Consider the following 22,978-nt stretch of genomic DNA (forward strand, 5'->3'; position numbering starts at 1 on the left):
AAGCTCCTTTAAAATCCTTCCCGTTGTAATAAGCCTGGACTGACCTGTCTGTTTGACAGACAATCTCAGGGCTTTTGTAAAGGACACAAGGAGACATTTTGAAAGACATGCGCGCAAGATTTACTGCTCGACATTAAATCTTTGAAATGGCTATTAAGTATGTGCATGCGAGTGTGCTTTATACAAATGCATTCGCATGCAAGTTAAACCAAGAGCGCACCAGCAGTCCTTGGCCAGCTCACATCCTCACAGAGAGGCATTCAATCCCGCTCGGAATAAAAGCAAAAGGAATATGGAAGCTGAAATGATCTGTAAAATCAAGCCCATTATCTTTCTCCGCGACTTACGCTGATGTGTATGTATCACCGCTGGGCTGCTGTGAAAAAGAGCAACTTATCCATTTTAAAATAGTTTAAACGTATAAAGGAACTTGACCACAATAGGTTTTGCATATTGTATATTGGCACACAATTGTTGGACGCTTTTGTTGTGAAGATTACCCTTGATTGTTAGTAAGTAATGTCTCTCAGTATAAACCCTGACAGGGTGATGACGACCACGACGGGAGCCTGAAGGACAACCGGCTGGATGTATATTTTCCCGCTTATTGCTACTTGACTCATAAGTAAATAATTCGACATGAAATATTGATCTGGGATCTGTGTTTTAATTGCAAAGCTTCCGCGGAGAGAGCAGTTGCAGCGCGTCAAGTTCAAACTACATTATGGACTAGCGATACGGCATACACATTTCACTACATAAATAATTATGGAGATCAGAGATATTGATTTCCAACACTATCTCACGCCCAATTCGTACGAATTCGACGAATGATTAAAAAGTGTCTAATTCGTACGACCTCACTCGTACGAATTTGTACGATTTGTCCAAACCCACGTGATGGTTAGGTTTAGGGGCGGGGTAAGGGGTAGGTCATTCGTACGAATTCATACGCATTGGCCAATTTGTAAAATATGTACGATTTAGCAAAATCGTACTAAGTCGTATGAGTGAGGTCGTATGAATTGTTACGAATTAGCCACTTTTTAATCATTCGTCGAATTCGTACGACTTGGTCGTGAGATCGGGTTGTGATTTCAGATTAAACCATTTTAAAATCCTGTTTATATTTATAATCCAGTGTACAAAACAATAGTCACAAAATGGCAGCAGAACGTTTGTATGAAACATGAGCGCTCACCACATTGCAAAAATGTTTGATGCAGAATTTAGATGCACAACTCCCATGAAGAAAAAAAAAACTAATCTAAACTAATCTAGGAATAAAATACTGTTGGATGGTGATACTGACCAATCAGAATCAAGTATTTCACAGAGCCGTGAAATAACAATGGTTAACTAACTACAATTGTTTACATGAACTAACATTGAACAGCATTTACTAATTTTTGTAAATGTTAATTTCAACATTTACTAATGAATTATTAAAATATTGTTAGTTAATGCACTGTGAACCGGCCCATATTGATAGGATAGCATCTTGCAGTTGATGGAGATTTGTGGGATGCACATCCAGGGCACGAAGCTCCCGTTCCACCACATCCCAAAGATGCTCTATTGGGTTGAGATCTGGTGACTGTGGGGGCCATTTTAGTACAGTCAACTCATTGACATGCTCAAGAAACCAATTTGAAATGATTCGAGCTTTGTGACATGGTGCGTTATCCTGCTGGAAGTAGCCATCAGAGGATGAGGACATGGTGGCCATAAAGAGATGAAAATGGTCAGAAACAATGCTCAGGTAGGCCGTGGCATTTAAACGATGCCCAATTGGCCCTAAGGGGCCTAAAGTGTGCCAAGAAAACATCCCCCACACCATTACACTACCACCACCAGCCTGCACAGTGGGAACAAGGCATGATGGGTCCATGTTCTCATTCTGTTTACGCCAAATTCTGACTCTACCATCTGAAATCGAGACTCATCAGACCAGGCAACATTTTTCCATCTTCAACTGTCCACTTTTGGTGAGTTCTTGCCAATTGTCGCCTCTTTTATCCTATTTGTAGTGGAGATGAGTGGTATCCGGTGGGGTCTTCTGCTGTTGTAGCCCATCCGCCTCAAGGTTGTGTGTGTTGTGTCTTCACAAATGCTTCGCTGCATACCTCGGTTGTAACGAGTGGTTATTTCAGTCAAGGTCCATTTGCATTGATGAGAAATTGAACAGGTGTTCCTAATAATCCTTTAGGTGAGTGTATATAAAGAGTGTTTTTTTTTCTCATCCATTAAAAGAGTTTATCAAGATGTTTCAGTCAGTTCAGAATCCGCAGGTAAACTGGCAGAAAACCACACCAGTCATTGTTTGCTTCCGCTTGTGCAGTATTCTGCGTTCAGACACTGTCAGCTGAAGCACAGAGGCAGATGAATGACCGTCGTCAGAGTGACCTTCATCTGAGTGATGGCAATAGTCCAGCGTTTTTCAACCACGGAGGTCAGCAAAGGTGACTCGGAGAACAGAACACCTGATTTGATCTAACAGTGAAAGACTTGCAGGAGGATTGATGCTTTAGGGCTTTTCTTGTTTTCTGTTTTCAAGCATGACATCAAAGTGTTCCCATCATTCAGTGTATGGAAAATTGTAGTAACAATAAAGACAGGAAACCCAAATAGCTACTAGCACTTGTTCCAGTATAACATATTCAAGATGTATTGACCATGAAGCGAAATATCTTTGATCCTTATACATCAAACTGGGGGAAAGGTGGGTGACGGCCATTTTGCCAAATGCAACAGTTTACTAGCAAAGTTTAAGGTTAAAACAGTATAAAAAAAAAAAGTAACATAAAATTGAATTAGATAATTAGCTGTTAGCTGTTTCAGGATGAAGATATATGCTCTATCATAGTTAACAGCAAAAGGCTAGCCTGGGTTTTCCTCATACTACCTTTGCGCCGCGTGATTTTATTCACAATTATAGGCAGTCTGGACACCATGGACCAGATTTTGGCCTCAGCGAGAGGACCAATCACAGAGCGGGGAGGGAGCTGCCAGACGATGACGACGTGTATGCGACACACCGAAGCAGTTTGTTTATACCTATGAATCCAACATGGCAGCAGACGCGAAGATGCAGCCTTAGGTACATACGCTATTGTGTACACACACATCTCTGACCCATCGTCGTCTTCCTCATCTAATTTCCGTCGCTCTACATACGTCTTCTGGTATAACTGAAACGATTGGCAATGAGCTACGTACAGGCGCATTTGATAGACATGCATAGCAACCAATAAACGACTCTGGGCATTCGTAAACCACGCCTCAAATACCAGAAAATGAACATGTGGTTCCAGGCCACGTCTCATTGTGACTTTAACCCGGCTAGCAAAAAGCAGCATTTTTTTCACCTAAATATCTTTAAAATAGGATACCAGACTGCATAAGATATTAAAGGGATAGTTTGCTCACGCTCAAGATCTTCCACACATGTATGGATTTCTTTCATTGACTTCCATTTTATGAAACAAAACATAATATTACACTGGAAGTCAACCGGGTCCAAAACCTGTCGGATTATATTTCTTCAAAATATCATCTTTTGTGTTGAGCAGAAGAAAGAAACTCATGCAGGTTTGAAACAACTTGAGGGAGAGTAAATTTCATTTTTGGTTGAACTGCCCATTTAAGACTTGTTTTTTTAGAGACTATGTGTTATATTTCATAATTGAAGAGTTCAGATGCAAAAGCCTCTAAGTGCCATTTGAAATTTTCTTCTAGAATGATCATTTTTGTCAAGCTTGTATATTTAAGTTCAGTGATTTCACTTAAATGGCAATGATAATTACCTATTCATCGTTATTTAAGTGAAATTACTGAAATTAAATATACAAGTTTGATAAAAATCATCATTAAAGAAGAAAATTTCAAATGGTATTTAGAGGCTTTTGCATCTAAACTCTTCAATTGTTCTTACCCTTAATGACATTTTTTTTCTATGAAAGTTCATTCTATACTTGAACTCTACACCCTGCAAAACAAGTATTAATATCTTATGCATTGTGACGGTCCAAGTGCCGGCTACAGCTAGGAGTTAGAAACAAAATGCTACAGTTGTTCTGGATTTATCTGGTCTGTAGGAAAGAGAACAGCATATTTCTAACAACTTGTTCCTTTAGTTCTTTAGCAGACGTCATAAAGAGCTCAGATCTCAGACGTGTCATTCAGAACGGATTTAAATCAGCGGCAGCTTCAGAAATACCAGTGTACGAGGCCAAAATACCAATAAAGACATTGGTAGAGAGAGGAAATTCAAAAGCAGGAGCGTGCATAATCCCTCAAGACACTAAATGCCAGAGCACATAAACAGGTTCTCTGCGTAAAAACACAGGATAAACCAGCGTGAATGGCAGGGCTACGGAATTAGGCTTACTTTGGAGATACCATCCACTTCCAGGCTCACTTCCACCAATCACAATCACTTAAGTTGCAATGTATTGTCTCAAAGCGAAATAAGCCAAGCCGAACCCAACTCTAACCCGAGCTGAAATATGCTCCTCACTGATAGGCAATGGCAACAGCAAACCCTTTTAATGCGTCGCCTTTACGGACAATTGCTTATTCACCAAATCACCATGACAACTCCAAGGCACATCTCTCTCTCTCTCTCTCTCTCTCGCTCTCTCTGCTTTGCAATTCAGTGCAAATCATCACTCAAGTCTTTTAAACTACAGTTTTACAGTCTTAAAACTGTAAAGCCATTGAATCTGTCTTAAATTAAAATATGAGCAGCACAAACACCAGTCAGTACAACATGTCATTATTCAATAATGCAGTAGTTCATATTAAGCAACCAAACAGAAAGCATTTGTTGAATGTGGGTAGCTGCTAGTAAATTATTTATAAGTACCCCATGGAGTGACATGCTATAATTCATTTAAATCTATTTCAAGCAACATTCATTTCTACATACATGCAGTTTTTATGAGCTCATAATTAGCGAGGCTACATATTTGTACTTTAAAAAAAAAACGCATTTGTTACACAGCAGGACCATTTGCCATTTTAATTCAATTTAAAAAGAAACCTAAAGGAAATGGAGAGTTACAGACAAGATATACACTTTCCCTAATACAAATATATACACTGAATAAAATAAATAAATAAAAAACTAGATTGAAAAAAAACTTAATCTGCTACGTTGCATATGTGCATGCATGGAAACGCTTCTAAAACACTGGATTTTATAATAATTATTCAAACTGTCCACATGAATTAACTGTAAAATATTGACCAAATCTGAAGACAAACATGAACCCAATCATCAGCTCCACGCGTAAAACATGAACGCGTCATGGAAGACGCTTAAAAACACCATCTGTAGCGACGCGACAAAACTATTGAAATCACCGCAGCCGTCCAGACCTCGAGCGCGCGACGCGACGCGTCTCTCGAGCTTGCGGATGGGATACCGACGGCGACCAATCAAAGACTTTTTTAGGCGAGCGGCAGGACGCGACGCAACTAGAACGCCGCGCTTTTTTGGGGGGGACGTTCTAATTTTGTCGCGTCGCTCGCTTGCAGTGCAGATGGGGTGTAACAAGTGCAAGAGATCCTCATCCTCACCTCCTTTTACTTTTACCAGCATCGCAGCTTGTCTAGTTGACTTCAGCTGTTCTTAATCCACAGAACTGCACATCTCCACACCACAGACACAAGCAACACTCAAGTTCACCAATTATCAAGTGGCAATCCTGGCACAAGAGATCTTGAGATAGCGGTGCGCACCGCCTTCTCAAGACTGTTCGTATGGTGACTAATAACTTATCCTCATAAACAACCATTATCCACATAAACAACTCACCTGCTTTGGTGAAATATCAAATCCCCCATTTCTGGTATTCATGTTCCCTCAAAAAAAAAAAAAAAAGCCTTTATACGTGTGTGTGTGTGTTATTGGTAATCCGTTGCAGCTGCGTTAAGATTTCCTCCCACTGCTCTTCATGCATTTCGTGTGACCTTTTCCAGCGAACGCATCCTTCATCCTTTACACTCCAGTCACATTCCCGTGTTTTTCCTGCGTGTATGTTCCTGATGCTCTGGTCCTGCGTGTTCGTGAGCTCCCCACACGAGCTTCACGAGTGCGCGCTGCGCGGACACGCGTGAGTGTTCGGGAACGCCAGCACTGGCGCGGGTTACTAGGGAACCAGAAGCGCACACACACACACATGCAAGAGAGGGGGTGTGAGGAACCCTGCTTTCCAGGACATCTATAGAGAGCGTTTTGCTATTGAATTATGTGAATTGCATTTCCACAATATAAAACCAATAAGGCAATATAAAAAACAGAATAGCAAAATAACACGCACACTAAAGCAATCTGATTGGGATTAATTGATGTGTGCTTTATATGGGAGCCTGGGGCAAGCTGGAACGCTTTGTACAAATCTTTGTCGGGCAGGATAAATTATAATTAATGAACTTTAAAACAATGGTGACAACTTGCCCCAATGTCTTTTTATGAAAAAGCAAAAGGTATAAAGCTTGTGACAACTTCCCCATGTGACAGCTACCCCTAGCCGGCAGATATATGAATATGAACCAGGGAAACAAAGAAAAATGACTATGCTGACATTTTGGCATCACTATAGTGGGGGTAAACTGCCATATAGATATATTAAATATTTTCTCATAATTTGGCAGCAGTTTTATTAGGCTGCTGTCACTTTAAGACCTGTCAACTGTTTAAAATCACTGAAAACAGAACTGACTGTGTTTACATGAATACTCAAAAAGACTGACATTATGTTGCGTGTATTTGACTAATTAAAGGGTCATTCCACCTCTGTAAAGATGAATGTGTATTTAAAATGTCATTTATGTAGAAGAAATGTGAAATTATTTTTGAATTTGGAGCTTTCTAGACTGAGAAAAGCCAGAAAATGTATTTTTGGCTTATGTGGATGAAAGACAACAACTCCCAGAATGCACTTGCTTCGCTGCCCTAGGAGGCCACGCTTACCGGTAACAGAGCGCAGTCGTTAAACAACAAGTCTAGGCTACTAGTGAGTCTCCGTGATGAGTCTGCCTGAAAATGTGTTTCGAGATCGGCCAAAATGTCCAGTCGAAAAGAAATTAAGGTTTTTGATGAAAACATTCCAGGATTTTTCTCCTTATAATGGACTTCCATGGGAACCAGGTCCAACCGAGGTCCAAACAACAGTTAATAACAGTTTCAGATGCAGCTTCAAATGTCTTTAAACGACACTAGACGATGAATAAGGGTCTTATCATGCGAAACGATCGGTTATTTCAAAACTTATATCGAAAAATTTAACTTTTCTAAGGACAAATGCTAGCCTAACACAGAAGTCATATAACTGACGTCTTGGGACGTTTTTTGACCATACGTCAATATCCGCCTTTTTAGGGCCCCCTTAAACGTCGGTAGATGGCGATCCCGGGCCGTCATACAACTGACGCTTTACCTTTAACGTCAGTTAGGTGACGGGTTAGGTTTAGGTCTGGGGTAGAGTTAGGATCCCATAACCTCATCTACCGACGTTTAAGGGGGCCCTAAAAAGGCGAATATTGACGTATGGTCAAAAGACGTATGACGTCTTGGGATGAGACCGGGTTGGCTAGCCTTGTAATATATTGTGAGGCGCGTTTGCAACGTCACGTAATACGTAATTACGTTCAAAAGGTCACGGGCGACGTAGCCGGAAGTACAGAATCAAAATCGTCCGACATCGTTGTTTTACCTTTTAATTCCTTTTTTTGTAAACGGCGTTTGAGTTAGTTTGCACGTTCAACCTATGCGTTCAACTTGTAAACACTGACTCTGTACTTCTGGCTACGTCGCCCGTGACCTTTTGAACGAAATTACGTATTACGTGACGTTGCAAACGCGCCTCACAGAATGGAGAAAGGCTAGCATTTGTCCTTAGAAAAGTTACATTTTTTGGAATAAGCTTTGAAATAACCGATCGTTTCGCATGATAAGACCCTTATTCACCGTCTGGTGTCGTTTAAAGACATTTGAAGCTGCATCTGAAACTGTTATAACTGTCGTTTGGACCTCGGTTGGACCTGGTTCCCTTGGAAGTCCATTATAAGGAGAAAAATCCTGGAATGTTTTCATCAAAAACCTTAATTTCTTTTCGACTGAGGAAAGGAAGACATGAACATCTTGGATGACATGGGGTTGAGTAAATTATCAGCAAACGTTTTTTCAAAAGTGAACTACTCCTTTAACAGCAACACTATTCATCCGGAGCAAATGAATGGAGTGAGTGAGGAGATTGGAAGCGTTTTAGGTATTTCAGTAAATATTTCAAAAATCTACACTTTCAAAACCCTACATTGCACGCTCCTCGGCACTGCTGAAATACACGGGTCGACGGGTGTTAATGTCAAGCCCTGATGACTAATAACTTTCATCAAGAGAATGCGGTTGCATCCGGATTTCACTCCTCTTCTATATTTACTGAAATTGCTTTGTTTTTTTGTAGGGAGCATCCTATAAGTCTAATTCTCATTTCAGGAACCATTTGATTGTTCGGATGCAGCCATGTGATCGGCGTTATAAAACCGAGCAGTTGCTGTCGACTCTGCGACTGGGCAAACGCTGAGATTAAAGTCATTTGGATCTGAATGGCTGCTATAGTTTCCTGGATAAAACAGTAATTTAATCATTGAATGAGAATGCTTGCACGGGCCGTGTGTGCAAACACAATTTCTCAAGGGAATGGAGATTGAGAATTCTCAGTGTGTGAGCTTTAATCGCCAAAGTGGAGCTTTTCCGGCCTTTATGTTTCACTCCGAAATGACTGAAGCCACTTATGGTGCGTGTTTGTTCAAGTCAGTCATCGGAGAGCTATTATGTTTATTTCTGCATATTCTGTTGTTATTTGTGCTCTACTTTAGTACCTCATGTGATTTCAAGTCTTCTGTTTCCGTGAGGTTCTGCGGGGGTTTGAAAAGAAGGTGTGCCAAAGGTGACGCCGAGGGATTTTCCTCTTTCAGAAGCTGCACAAAGCGACAGTAAAGCAATTCATTACAGCGCAAACATCCCAATGAAGCAGCGTTTTACTCGGCGATCAAAACACAACCGGATCCTCAGCTCTCTCTTCTTCTAAAAAGAGGAATTAGAGCATTGGATCCCTGGTGCTTTTCTTCCTTCTCCCCCTTTCCGAGTATGTTTAATGACAGCTGGGAATTCGCTTCGACCCAGACCCTTTACAGAGAGAGCTAATTAGCAGGTTTCGTCCTGTCTGTGGAGCCACCAGATGGATTCCCAGAATGCAACCTGCCAATGTCAGTGAGCAGGTCTTCGCAGGTGGATCCAGTAGACTGGGACTGCCTCAAAATTGACTTCTGCGCTGCCCACCACAATCCAACCAACAATTTCCATGTTGCCCAATCCTGAACTGTGAGGTCAGAGATTTATTCTACAGCTTAGCGTCGTTTTACAAGCAATTAAGAGGGTAGGGTGTAAAGTCATTACATGCATATTTAATGAATGTCTAATAGACTTGGATGCAGATCTCAGAGGCGTCACAGTTCGTCAACCTTTTCTAAACCCCTCAAACCAGTAGTTTTGAAAGCATGAGATCCCACCCTCCCTTCAGAGCGTCTCCAAAGTCACACCTCCTTCAAAACACATGAACACACACACAGACCGAGTGTGCAAAGCATCACGAGAGACGGCGTTAAATCACCTCATGTCTCAAAGCACATAACATTACATCAAGAATGGACGTGATGTATGGAAGTTTGTTTCCGCCACAGAAGGAACAATAAAAAAGGTAATTACGACTTTTTTATCTCACAATTCTGACTTTATTTCTCAGAATTACGAGATGTTAAGTCAGAATTGTGAGATATAACGTCAGAATTGGGTAATATAAATTCACAATTGCGAGATATAAAGTCAAAATTGCGAGATATAAAGTCAGAATTGTGTGATATAAAGTCGCAATTGCGAGATATAAAGTCAAAATTGCGAGATATAAAGTCGTTGTAAAGTCAGAATTGTAAGATATAAACTATTCTGAGGGGGAAAAATGTTAGTATTTTCCCCCCTTACAATTGGCCTGATAACTCGCAATTGCGAGTTTATATCTCAAAATTCTGAGAAAAGATGTCAGAATTTCGACATATAAACTTGCAATTATGTGTTATAAAGTCAGAATTGCTAGTTGTAAACTCGCAACTGTGAGAAAAAAAAGTCAGAATTGTGAGATAAAAAGTCGCACTTCTGTTATTTTTTCTCAGAATTGCAACTTTATATCACGCAATTCTGACTTTATATCACACAATTATAACTATAACACACAATTCTGACATTATATCACGCAATTCTGACTATAACACGCAATTCTGACTTTATAACACGCAATTGCGACTTCATATCTCGTGAGATAAAAAGTCGCAATTATTTTTTTCTTTTTTTTTTTATTCAGTGGCGGAAACAAGCTTCAATAGTAATGAACAAAATAATCACCTGAATTACGTATTTTAAAAAAAAAATGTATGCCTTAAAACAAAAATTGGTGTGCAAAGACTTTAACTCGACACCCTTGCCTAATTTAGTTTGCGCGGTTGTATGAATATGCAAATGAGCCCCACCTCCACTCACTCAGAGATTCGCTCGTTGACGATCACACGTTGATCTGATTGGTTACAAGGTGTTACGAATTGGAAGACTCAAGGGGATCCATTTTCAGCTTTTTAATGAAAGAAACGTCAAAACAGGCAAGGGTCAGGCAACAGCAAAACAGGGAGATCAGAGAATAAACACAGAGAGTAGTCAGGTCACAGGCAGAAGTTCAGGGCGGGCAGCAAACAGGCAGAAACGAGAAAATAATCCAAGGTCAATAAACAGATTAGAGGAATTACAGGCAGTGGCAATGTAATACTTCGCAATGGTCTATTGTTTGAGTGTGGTTTACAGTATATGGAGTATCTGAATGAGATGTATGTGAGTGTGGATGAGCTGCAGGTGAAAGTGTTATCAGTCCCAGGTAAACAGCATGATGGGAATTGTAGTTTTGTGAAGTGATCAGTCCTCTGTTTTTGTTTTTTTGACTCTTTTCCAAGATGGCTCCTGTCTGTATACACGAAGTGAACTGTCTTTATAAAGTATCTTCTTATTAAACGGTCTCTTGTACTCTTACAAAGTTCTCAATGTTTCGTTTTGCATGTAGGGACCCTCATTATGTTACTGTGTTAGTGTGGGGCTATTATGAGCCTTGTTAGTGGTATAAACTAGCGATTTTAGTGACTAGCGTTATACACTAAACAGTTTTTAGAGATAAAAATCTTTACATTCGATTATCATGAAAACAAATCTCAGAGAACGGTTGACTACCCAGACAGCAAACTGACATTAAATCAACGTGGAAACGACGTCTCTCATGACATTGAAACAACGTTGATTTTGCTCATCGAATTAACGTTGAACCAACGTCAGACGCGGCATTCTTCAAAGCTAAATGAAATCGAAAATTGGTTTGCTTTCATAACGTTGAAACAACGCGTTGATTTCAAGTTGATTTTCCGTTAGTTTTGAAAGAATGACGCGTCTGACGTTGGTTCAACGTTAATTCGATGAGCAAAACAATGTCAGATCAACGTTGTTTCGATGTCATATTTCCACGTTGATTCAATGTCAGTTTGCTATCTGGGTAGGTACTGATGTTTTATTAGACCAAAGCTTGTTTTATTAGACCATAAGATCAGTTTTCTATCTGCTTCACTATGCCCTGAAGAAGGCTCCATGCCGCTACGCATGGGCGTTTTAAATTTGTCCGTCATTTTTGTAATAAAAACATTTTAATGAATGCCTTCCCAGACAGCAAACTGACATTGAATCAACGTGGAAACATGACATCGAAACAACGTTGATCTGACATTGTTTTGCTCATCGAATTAACGTTGAACCAACGTCAGACGCGTCATTCTTCAAAACTAACAGAAAATCAACTTGAAATCAACGTTATGAAAGCAAACCAATTTTCGATTTTCATTTAGCTTTGAAGAATGCCGCGTCTGACGTTGGTTCAACGTTAATTCGATGAGCAAAATCAACGTTGTTTCGATGTCATGAGAGACGTCGTTTCCACGTTGATTCAATGTCAGTTTGCTGTCTGGGTTGGTTATCAGAGAATTCGTTCTCTATACTGTCTCTTAGATGTAGCATCACTGGCAGAAATCCACACACACAATTGCGGTGTTGAGAGTTTGAATGTGCAGACACCACTTCTCTTCAGATGTAAAAGTCTAGTTTGTTGTCAAATGATGGACTCAGTAAAACCCTTATCAAAGCGCAGTAAGACCAGCATCCTCTGAAAAACTGCAGCATACACTTCTGCGGAGGGCAGATCGCTTTCACCCAGAGAACTGAGCGTTTAGTGCTGCTCTGAAGGTTAATGTACAGAGCCAGGCATGCAAAGTCACTGCAGCACAATGGGACGTGCCAAAGACCCCAGACTGACCTGGGCCGAGCGCAGACGCTATAATATTGTTCCTGTAACTTGGATAAAATCATCTGCCACATGCAGAAATGTAAGTGTTCAGTTTGTTTTGGATTTCATTCATCACATTTGTTCTATTTTTTGCTCATCTTTTATTTAATTCTCACTGTTCTGTTCATTGTCGGTGGTTGTTTGTGTGAAAACGTTGGCTTGTTAAATCTCGCTCGTCGTAATCAATGTTATGTGATTTCATCTTCATCACGTAAAGCTAGTATGTGGTGGCTGAAAACAAATTTTGCAAAACAGTTTGCTGTAGTCAGTTTATCATAATCATCTTACTGTATGTTGTCATGACATTATTTTTAAATATAAGCACAAATTATATGTAGTTCAATATAGGATTGAGATGGTAGAACCGTTCTTTTTTTTATGATGATAACCAAACATAAATCCATGACTCTTAAATAATTAGCCGTGATTTGATTGGCTGAGGCTTTACACAAACAGCTATGGGATATATTTCCCCTACGCTGCATAACAAGGAAAGCAAAACTTCCTTTTGCTGAAACAAGACTATTATAGGCAGAATAATAACTCCCAAGTGCCTGAGAGGGAAAACAAAATAAGATATAGGGTTTGATTTGCTCTAAATCCAGCAAACATGAAAACGGCTTCCATTAAATTGATTAATTCACCCAGAATATTTTGCATAGACCATTTCAAAAGTTTGGGGTTGGTATAGGATTTAAGCGAGGTCTCATATGGTCACACATTAGGCTACATTCATTTGATTAGAAATATATATATATATATATATATATAATTCTATGTGAATATATTTTTAAACTATTTATTCCTGTGTTCCAAGCTGAATTTTCAGCATCATTCAGATCCTGAATATGATTTCATGATCAGGAAACATTTATGATTATTATCAATGCTGAAAACAGGATTCTTTAAATAGAGTAAAAGTGTAAAAGAACTGCATTTATTAAAAACCAGAATCTTTTGATCAATTTAATTAAAAAAATCCTTGAATGCCATTTACCCGTGTCACATTCCATGGACGAGAATCAATGAAGCAAATTTTTAAAGCTCCATGATATTTTAAAACCATTTTTAAAAAAGCATGATACACCACAGAGCTATTGTGAAATCACAAAAAAATGCAAGTCAATGTAATAAGTATATGCACTGCAGGTTTCAGAGTGAAGCACGACACATAATTATTTGCATGCAGATTTCTTCCAGCTTCTCAGACTAGTTTGGTTCTGCTCCACCAACACATTCTCATCCTAGGGCGTCATAAACGACGCTTTTGCCACAGAGTAGACATCCAACGCACATGGCACCCTTTAGCGTCAATATAACACGCTTCGTTTATGGTTAGGTTTACGTCTGGGGTAGGGTTAGGGTTTGACCACTAGGAGGCGCCTTCTGGCCCATATCCACGTCTCATATTGACGCTAAAGGGTGCCATCGGCGTTGGATGTCTACGCTTTGGCAAAAGCGTCGTATATGACTCCTTGGGACGAGAACGGGCTGGCTTCACAAAAACTCAGTCTCTGTTAGTTTGGATTTCCAATAACATGCATTTGGGAACACATATAAAGTCTGATACGCTTTGTGTTTCACAACAAAATATTGCACTGCACTCTCAGAAAAAAGGTACAAAAGCTGTCACTGGGGCTGTACCTTTTCAAAATGTAAACTTTTGTCCATTTTAGGTGCTAATATTTACATTTTAGGTGTTAATATGTACATTTTAGCAGCTAATATGCACATTTTAGGTCCTAATGTGTCCATTTCATGAGCTAATATGTACATTTTAGTTACTATTATGTACATTTTATGTGTTCATATGTACATTTTAGGTGCTAATATGTACATTTTAAGTGGTAATATGTACCACTAAGGTACCAATATGCAGCCTTTGGGTACAAAAGTGTACCGGTACCTTTTGAAAAGGTACAGCCCCAGTGACAGATTTTGTACCTTTCTTTCTGAGAGTTTGTTATCATTTACTGTTCATACAGCTACTCTGCAGCTGTACTGTGCATCTCTGCATATGCTGTGAGTTTGGGTTGCTTATAATGTTCATCTGGCAATGTGCGCCACTTCATCAAATTTGTACCATAAATCATGCATAAACCTACACCAACACAGGAGAATACATCAATATGTTTCTAAATATGTTGTTCACCGAGATTTCAACATAGTATAATACCTCCCAAGTGCCTGAGAAAAAATAAAAAATATATGGTTTGATTAGTCTGGGTTCTAAGTTTGCATGTTTTGATGTCCTGCAGACCCTGACAAAAAAAAAAACAAAAAAACTCACCTGCCTATAGCCTTAGTAATCCTGAAGATATGTATTAGCTTGATCATGTGTGTTTAACCCTTGTGTTATGTTGGATTTCTGTGTACACCCCTTATGGTTCGGGTCAAATTGACCCTAATTGGATTCAATACAATTCCTCAAAAATCACACTATGAAAACCAACAAAGATTCAGGTTCAAACTGTAAACTTTTAATATCAACATTTTTCAAATATTCCAAAAAATATATATCTGAAGATATGATTTAATGAACATGCGTTTTAACCATTTTTTAAAACTGTTTTGTTTTGACAAAATTTGAAAATGAACAGAAACCAGACATAACAAAAACATACATCAAATAAATGTTTTTTATTTATTTTTTTGGGTCTGTGAAGCTGCCTTTGAAATACCTAGCTTTTAACCAAACCTTATATGTAGGATTTTCAGACACCAAGAGAGCTTAAAAATGAGAGCTTATTTTACTATCTGTGTCTGTCAAAGATTTTCATTTGTAATTTGCAATTAAATCTGAACACCATTATTTAGCTTTTTTCAAGTTTGGTTAGGGTTAGAGCACTTTTAGATACACTTACACTTTAGAACTGGAGTTGATGCCCTGACATACATAAAATAAATGTTTTTATTTTGTGTCTGTACAGTTGCTTTTGAATAGCTGCCTATGAGGGTCAAACTGACCCGCGAACATCACAGTGATAATAATAATACGTAATAGTAATTTAGTTTGTATATGTCAAAAAACACCAGCATGTTGAAACGTTGCATGCATGTTCATGATGATAAATGAGAAAAAGTCACAAAATATCAAGAAAAAAAAACAAAGGGTTAATAATATATCAGGTAGCTTGAAAAAATAAATGAAAGGTAATTTTTACCATCTGTGGCTGACAAAATATTTTTCTGTATTGAAATAAGTGTGGAAACCCTAATTTTTTAGCTTCATAAGGTAGTAAAAAGATAAAATAACAAAATATAACCAATAAATATTATTATTTTGGGTCGGTACAGTTGCATTAGAGCGTTAAAATATGCGGGTCAAATTGACCCGCGAACATCACGAACGTAATAGTAATTATGTTTGTATATGTCAAAAAACACCAGCATGTTGAAACTTTGCATGCATGTTCATGAGGATAAATGAGAAAAAAGTCACAAAATATCAAGAAAAAATATATAGGTTAACCAGTATTTCCAACAACTAGAAAATCTAAAAGGGTCAAATTGACCCGCAACATAACACAAGGGTTAAGTAGGGTTGGAGCATTTGGCAGATTTTTGTGGAAGTGAAATAAATTAGGAAGGTGAAGTTATAGAAGTTTGAGTTTATGGAAATGTACAATGTAAAAAAAAAAAATTATTCATATTTTATATTAAATATATATTTTCAAAACCTGGGCTACCCTGAAACTGCATAAAAATCTAAACCAAAAATCTGAACCAGTTGTGTTTCAAATTTTAGGTTGATATCTCAAAAAAAATTAGCTTTCAGTGAGATTTTGTTTGGGCGCAGTACCAAACGCTTCCACTAGGGCACAACCAGACTCCATCTTCTTTATATTTATATTTTCCAAAATAATTGAATGGATGCTATCTTATCTCTAAATATGGAAACTAGAGATAGCAAGCCTTCAAATGATATATAGTTTGTCAATATTACTTTTTACTAAGATATTATTGTTTTAAAAATATAGTGGCAAACGCGACAGTTAAGGGGTTAAACCAATTATTATTGCCTCATTGTAATTATATATGTATTTTAAGTCATTATAAAGACTTTTGCCTATTTTTATTGCCACCCCCCCAAAAAAAATATAATTACTCGATTAATCATCAAATAATCAACCAATTACTCAATTACCAAAATATTCATTAGTGACAGCCCTAGCATGCACTATTAAGGGCTTTTATTTTCCACATCCTTTGACGGCACAGCTGAGTATCTTTAGTGGAGGGTTTGAGACTGTGTGCGTTACGGTGGTGCTATCATGGTGCTGGTCGAGTGTTTCACAGAGTCACATAGCATCTATGGCTTAAATGATAGGTCCAACAACAACAAAGAAGTTGCACTCCTCTGGGGTGTCCATGCCAGCTGAGGCGCTACTTTTGAGATGAATATGAATCGAGATGAGCAGATAGCATTATCGACCCCCTTGGTGTGCATGTCTTCTAACCAAATAAAGTCACATTTGGATATGTGGAAAGTTTGAATGTCCTGTGGTGCCACCAGATGGATTTCCACAAAGCAACTTGCCAATGTCACTGAACAGGGTGCAATGCATTTTCAGACTTTCTGTAAGTTAGACCTTTGTTACCAATACTGTCACGATCCACACTCAAGGAACCAGTGGTGGAATGTAACGAAGTACAAATACTTTGTTACTTTACTTAAGTACATTTTTCACGTATCTTAAGTACAATAAATAGTGCATACTTTTTACTTTTACTTCGTTACATTTTGCAGCAATTATTATACTTTCTACTCCACTACATTTCTACAACTTCTGTTACATTTTCATTACATTTTCTGATCAGTTTTTCCCCTGACAAAACATAATCTGACCGTCCGTTCGTTGCACGTTTGTCTCACCAGTGACGTTTGGTTGCCATAGATACAGTTTATCAACCCGGTCACACTAAATGCGTCTCGCACGCAGTGTGTTTTTATCATGCAACTCATACGCGAAAATTAGTTTTTACGTGCATAGGAAACGCACCGTGTGTAATATACGTTTGGTTAGGATTATGGCAAGCCAAGAGGTTCAGAATTACACCATGAATTAATCGCGTTTACTGCCAAACATAGATATTAACATATAGTAAGGATAAGCATTGCCTAATTGCAAGCTTATTTCAGAAATGGTGACATTTTTTTTCCATCATTATTGAACATCATTATAGGAGTATTAGGTTGAATGAGTTAGAATTAAATGTGTTATTAATCATTAGAAAATAGACATTAAGATAATAAATTGTTATGCAAGTACTTTTACTTTTAATACTTAAAGTACATTTAAAATAAAGTACTTTTTAATTAAGTGTGGTTGTCATTGTGTTACTTCTACTTTTACTAAAGTAAATATTTATCTGGTTATTTGTACTTTTACTTAAGTACTGAGATTCAGTACTTCCTCCACCACTGCAAGGAACACAGAAGATCCAATAATGCAGCAAGATGTTATTAGGGAAATCCATTACTCACAAAACAGTCCAGGCAGGGGTCAACATCCACAAAAGCAATCCAAAACACAAAGAGCCATGAGCAGACAGAAAAAGACCTCAGCCGTGGCATGATAATAGATAAGGACTCCGCAACAAACACTAAACAAGCAGAGTAGCCTACTTATACACACAGACTAACAATCATAATGGGTGACAGCTGGGTGCAATGAGACAAGGACTGTGGGAAATGCAGTTTCTAATGTGACTGACACCGTGAGGGAAGAGGACCTCTAGTGGTGAACCAGGGTATAACTACTCACTGGTTACAAAACAGTCCACGCTTCCCAAGTACTGATGTTCATTTTTGTTTATTTATTCCAGAGACACCGTGAACACTAGACACAAAGAAAAAACAATAATTTTTCACACAACACCACTACAAACACAAACCAACATAAAAAACAAAGTATTAAAACGTTTACCGTATTCGCCTGGTAACCAACAGTAGATTTAAGTCAGGAGCACAATCATGCGGTCTTAGTTTCACATCTCATCATTATTACATTGATGCTGACACGTCCAGCTGAATTAATCAGCACACACAAGATCACATGACACTCAACTTCAACGATAGAATAATAATAAAATACAAATGGCAACCAAATTAAGAAATTCACCATACAGAAATACACATTTAAACTATGAAATCCAAAAATAGACTATAAAGTCAAAATAAACATTAACCACTCAAATCACCAAAATATCATCCCCTCAGCTGACCTTCCAACGTCAGCTACACAGGGAAACACAAACACATACTGTGACATATACAAGTTGTCACTGAATATAATGGTGCGTTCTATTATTCATCCGTCTCGGAGATCCGAATCGGACGACAGACGTTGCCTAGCAACACGCCCCCTTTCCTCGGATTTCACCTCTCGGACGTCGGACAACCGCGAGGACACCGAGTAAGAATTCCGTTTCGGAATTCAAGATGGCTGCGCCCTGTGACTTGTAAGAAGGAATTGTTTTCATTGTTTTTGAACCGCTTTGGTATTTTAAATGACGATTATAATCACTCGTATTACTGCGTCCCCTGTAGGTATGGGAATCGGTTGTTGTGAGTGCAATTACTAACGTTGCTAGCGTTGCTAACAGAAGATTAACATGAAAAACATTAAATAAAGTCAGAGAATGTCTAATTGAAGAGAATTGGCACTGGCTGGTGACTTCCGGGTTCTGGACTGGCTGCGGTAACACATCTCTGTCCATGCGGGGGCGCTCGCGGTCGAGTGCAGAATGAATGGGAGTCAATGGGGTTTCACCCCCATAAATCCACTTTTCTCAGGATATAATTTTTTGTCAAGAAATTTGAAAGTTGCATTCAAAAGGGAGGGCTAAGATAATACACTCAGCTGAAAGTTGCATTTTTAAGTTCACTTATCTGTTCTAAAAATCCGTTCAAAAATGTGATGACATCACACAATAGCAGAATGCTAGCGTGTTCCGGCCAACAACGGCCTAACCTGTAAGAAATCAAAAGGACATAAGTACTCGTTCATTCGACTTTTGGCCTATAATCTATATTGAACTTGCGGAATCAACAATAAAATATATGTTGATTTAACGACAAGCAGGTGAAAGAGACACTTTTAGCCGTTTAGCCCCATAGACTCACATTCATTCCCCAGACAGCAAACTGACATTGAATCAACGTGGAAACGACGTCTCTCATGACATTGAAACAACGTTGATTTGCTCATCGAATTAACGTTAAACCAACGTCAGACGCGGCATTCTTCAAAGCTAAATGAAATCGAAAATTGGTTTGCTTTCATAACGTTGAAACAACGCGTTGATTTCAAGTTGATTTTCCGTTAGTTTTGAAAGAATGACGCGTCTGACGTTGGTTCAACGTTAATTCGATGAGCAAAACAATGTCAGATCAACGTTGTTTCGATGTCATATTTCCACGTTGATTCAATGTCAGTTTGCTATCTGGGTCTGCTCTCGCCTGCGATCACCTCTAGTGGAATTCTAATGGAACTGCAACCAGGATGATACACAACGGGGCTAATAGGAAGTGCCAAGGCTCTCCGTTAGACGGGCTCTGATAAAGTGAATATTATTCAAGTTCAATGGCTGCGTTTTGATAAGATGTAGTCATAATATATATTTTTTTTAATGTAAGTGCCTGGTACTCGGCCAGTGCTACCATTATAACAGCTTTCCGGGTGGCGTCCATTTTTTTTTCTCCGACTCGGACACGCAAAACATAATAGAAGTGTGAACGTGACGTCAAATCCGAGGTCCGAGTCGGTTCGTTGGCTATAATAGAACGCACCATAAGAGTGAATCAGACAATACAGTAAATGTCTATATTTTTTTTTCTGCTAAGGGTTCACTCTGATCAATCTATAAATAAGACATCATATTTCTGTTTTGAGAGGAGGTCATTGTTATGGAGAGCACAGAGGTTTGTGGAAGGTGAAGCGTGGACTGTTGGGAGGTATCGTGGGGGTTAGCAGAAAATACAGCTTCTAGAAGCACATCAAAGAAGCCACTCAATGAATTATTAATCACACTGGGAGAAACATTTTCAAAGTCAGAAAGTAACAAACAAAGGTGAGGTAGTAAGAGACAGGAAATGAGAAAACATGCCGAAAAGACGGCAAAGACTAAGTCCTAAGAGCACTGAGATGTAAGCCATTATTCAATGATAATCCTGTTTTGACCTACATAATGAGAAGACAAGATTCCAAGAACATGATTTCAATGAGTCCAAACTCAATGGCGTCCCAGTCTGTCAATCTGTTCAGCTGTGCGAGAGTCTGCGTGTATACATTTATCACCATCAGTAGCAAAGCTCAGAGCGAGGGCGATATTCAGATAGACTCGCTGCTTTATTTCTCCAGCGTCCCCAGGAACAGAAGTTCTAGACTCTCCCACCTGCAAAGCCTCCATCTGCTCCTTTTGTCACTGAGCAACCGAACGAGCGAGGCAGGAACCGTTAACACAACATTGGCTTTCCTGCACTCCCAACTAGCACTGCTTCTGCAGGTCGATTGTATAGGCTTTCTGTTGTGTTTGGCGTTGTTTTCTCATCCTATTTTCAATGCATCAAGATGCATTTATGTCTTTTAGCATCAACAAGAAGTATATACAACACATGTGCCAAATCCTTCAAATGAACACGTTTGGGTTGGCTCATTGGAGCAAATCATTCTGGGCTTCCAAATTTGACACAACAGTTTGTAGAGGTTTCTTTTAGGTCCATGTTGTTGAACGCCAATGTAGTGTGGAAGAACTTGACTGATCTGCACAAAGTCCATACCTGATCCTCAATGAACACCTTTGGGATGAATTGTCATGCTGATTTTGAGCCCCATTGCCCAGCATCAGTGCCTGACCTCACTCGTGCCCTTGTGTCTGAATGGGAGACAATCCCATCTGCCATGTTCAGTGGAAAACCTTCACAGAAGAGTGTAAGCTCTAATACAACAAATAGAGGACTTGACTCCTTATAAATGCCAATAGTATTGAAATGAAATGGTCTGAAAGAACATATGGGTCTTAGAGTGAGTGAATTTGCTATTAGAAAATGAACATTATACAAATATTAAGCTTATGTGATTTAGTGTATGTGATTATACATTGCTTGTCCCAATCCCCTACACCCGTAACCCTAAGAATATTGAAACTGCTGGTCAGTAAAGGTGTCTGTCTAATCAGCCCACAGCCAGTTTAAATTATAGGTCTATTGTAAATGATTTATCCACATGGATCATTACTGTGTTAAATTCATATGCTCTCATAATCTGGAATCAGAATAACTTCCCCTCCCTCTTAAGCGGAGCAATCTGTCAATCACATGACATCCAATAGCAAACCACAAACTTCCAATGTTTGCACCAAAAAAAAAAGGAATTTTTTTTGTTTGCATTTCTTATTCGTATGTTGCAAGTAACCACACTCAATGTATTTTTTTTTCAACACATCCCATATTTTTTAAAATATCGGCCTCTACCAAATGGTTGAGATGTCACTTAAAGGGAACCTATTATGCCCCTTTTTACAAGATGTAATATTGGTCTTGGGTGTCCCCAGAATGTATTTGTGAAGTTTCAGCTCAAAATACCCCACAGTTAATTTATTATAACAATTTGAAAATGTCATTTTTGGGCCTTTTTAAAAATGAGCTGTTTTCGGTGCATACCACCTTAAATGCAAATGAGCTGCATATCCCCGCCCTGCCTTTGGATGAGGGCGTAACTTGATACCTATGGCAGTTACTCTAAGCAGATGGGCTGAGAGAGTGAGAGAAACCGCTGTTTTGAGTGTCATTCAGCGTACGTTTGAATCGGAATATATAAATAGTACGAAGAGACTCCGGCAGAATAAACACAAATGAGAATGGACCTGTACGTCTCGGTATGGTTATTTGATACATTTATGTACTTATAGAGTTGTAATCGCGTCCCATTTGCAATTATGGATGTGGAACACACACACACACAGACACACACACAAACACTAACGATGGCGCAATTATTTGAAACTACACATACTGTGATAAAGTTTGCTACGTACAAGCAAAATTACATTTATGCGAGGGACCTGTGGCGTCATGTTTACTTGTCATACAGGTGCTTCTGTGGCAAATGTGAGAAGATGGCTAACTTACAGAACAACAACATATATGCAGTTTTTAATACAATATCTTTAAAATATATATATATTTATAAACGTGTGGTTACACACTATACAAACAATGTTTAAAGTTATATAGCCTACACAGACATCCTACGACGACAACAACTTTAGATGCATTTGTTGTTGAATTGGCTGACATAGACTGAAAAGACTGCTCAAAAATCATAAAATACACTTACTGTTACTGGAGGTGTCGGTGGATCGCAAACAGTAGACGACGATCCACACTTGAGGATTAACTTTTAAGCCACAACAAGAAGATTAACCCACGACAGAACATTTATGTTTCCAAGAGACATTACCGGCTGTCTTTGAAACAATGGAGG

General features: G+C 38.8%; 1 protein-coding gene across 6 annotated transcripts in view; it reads right to left on the minus strand.

Moving 5' to 3' along the window:
- nlgn3a (neuroligin 3a) overlaps window positions 1-18,117 on the minus strand; it is a 278,376-nt gene extending 260,259 nt beyond the window's left edge. Inside the window, exon 1 of one of the 6 annotated variants that reach the window (XM_089134683.1) lies at window positions 17,977-18,117. The gene's annotated coding sequence lies outside the window, so the exon portion shown is untranslated. Of the gene's footprint in view, window positions 1-4,390; window positions 4,467-5,583; window positions 5,674-5,821; window positions 6,128-17,976 lie in introns of those variants that run through there. The other 5 variants (XM_039694166.2, XM_039694169.2, XM_039694170.2 and 2 more) reach the window with 5 other exon arrangements.
- Window positions 18,118-22,978: the final 4,861 nt, after the last annotated feature.

The sequence above is a fragment of the Pimephales promelas genome, chromosome 9, assembly GCF_988280905.1.
Source record: "Pimephales promelas chromosome 9, fPimPro1.hap1.1, whole genome shotgun sequence".
In the NCBI taxonomy this organism is placed as follows: domain Eukaryota; kingdom Metazoa; phylum Chordata; class Actinopteri; order Cypriniformes; family Leuciscidae; genus Pimephales; species Pimephales promelas.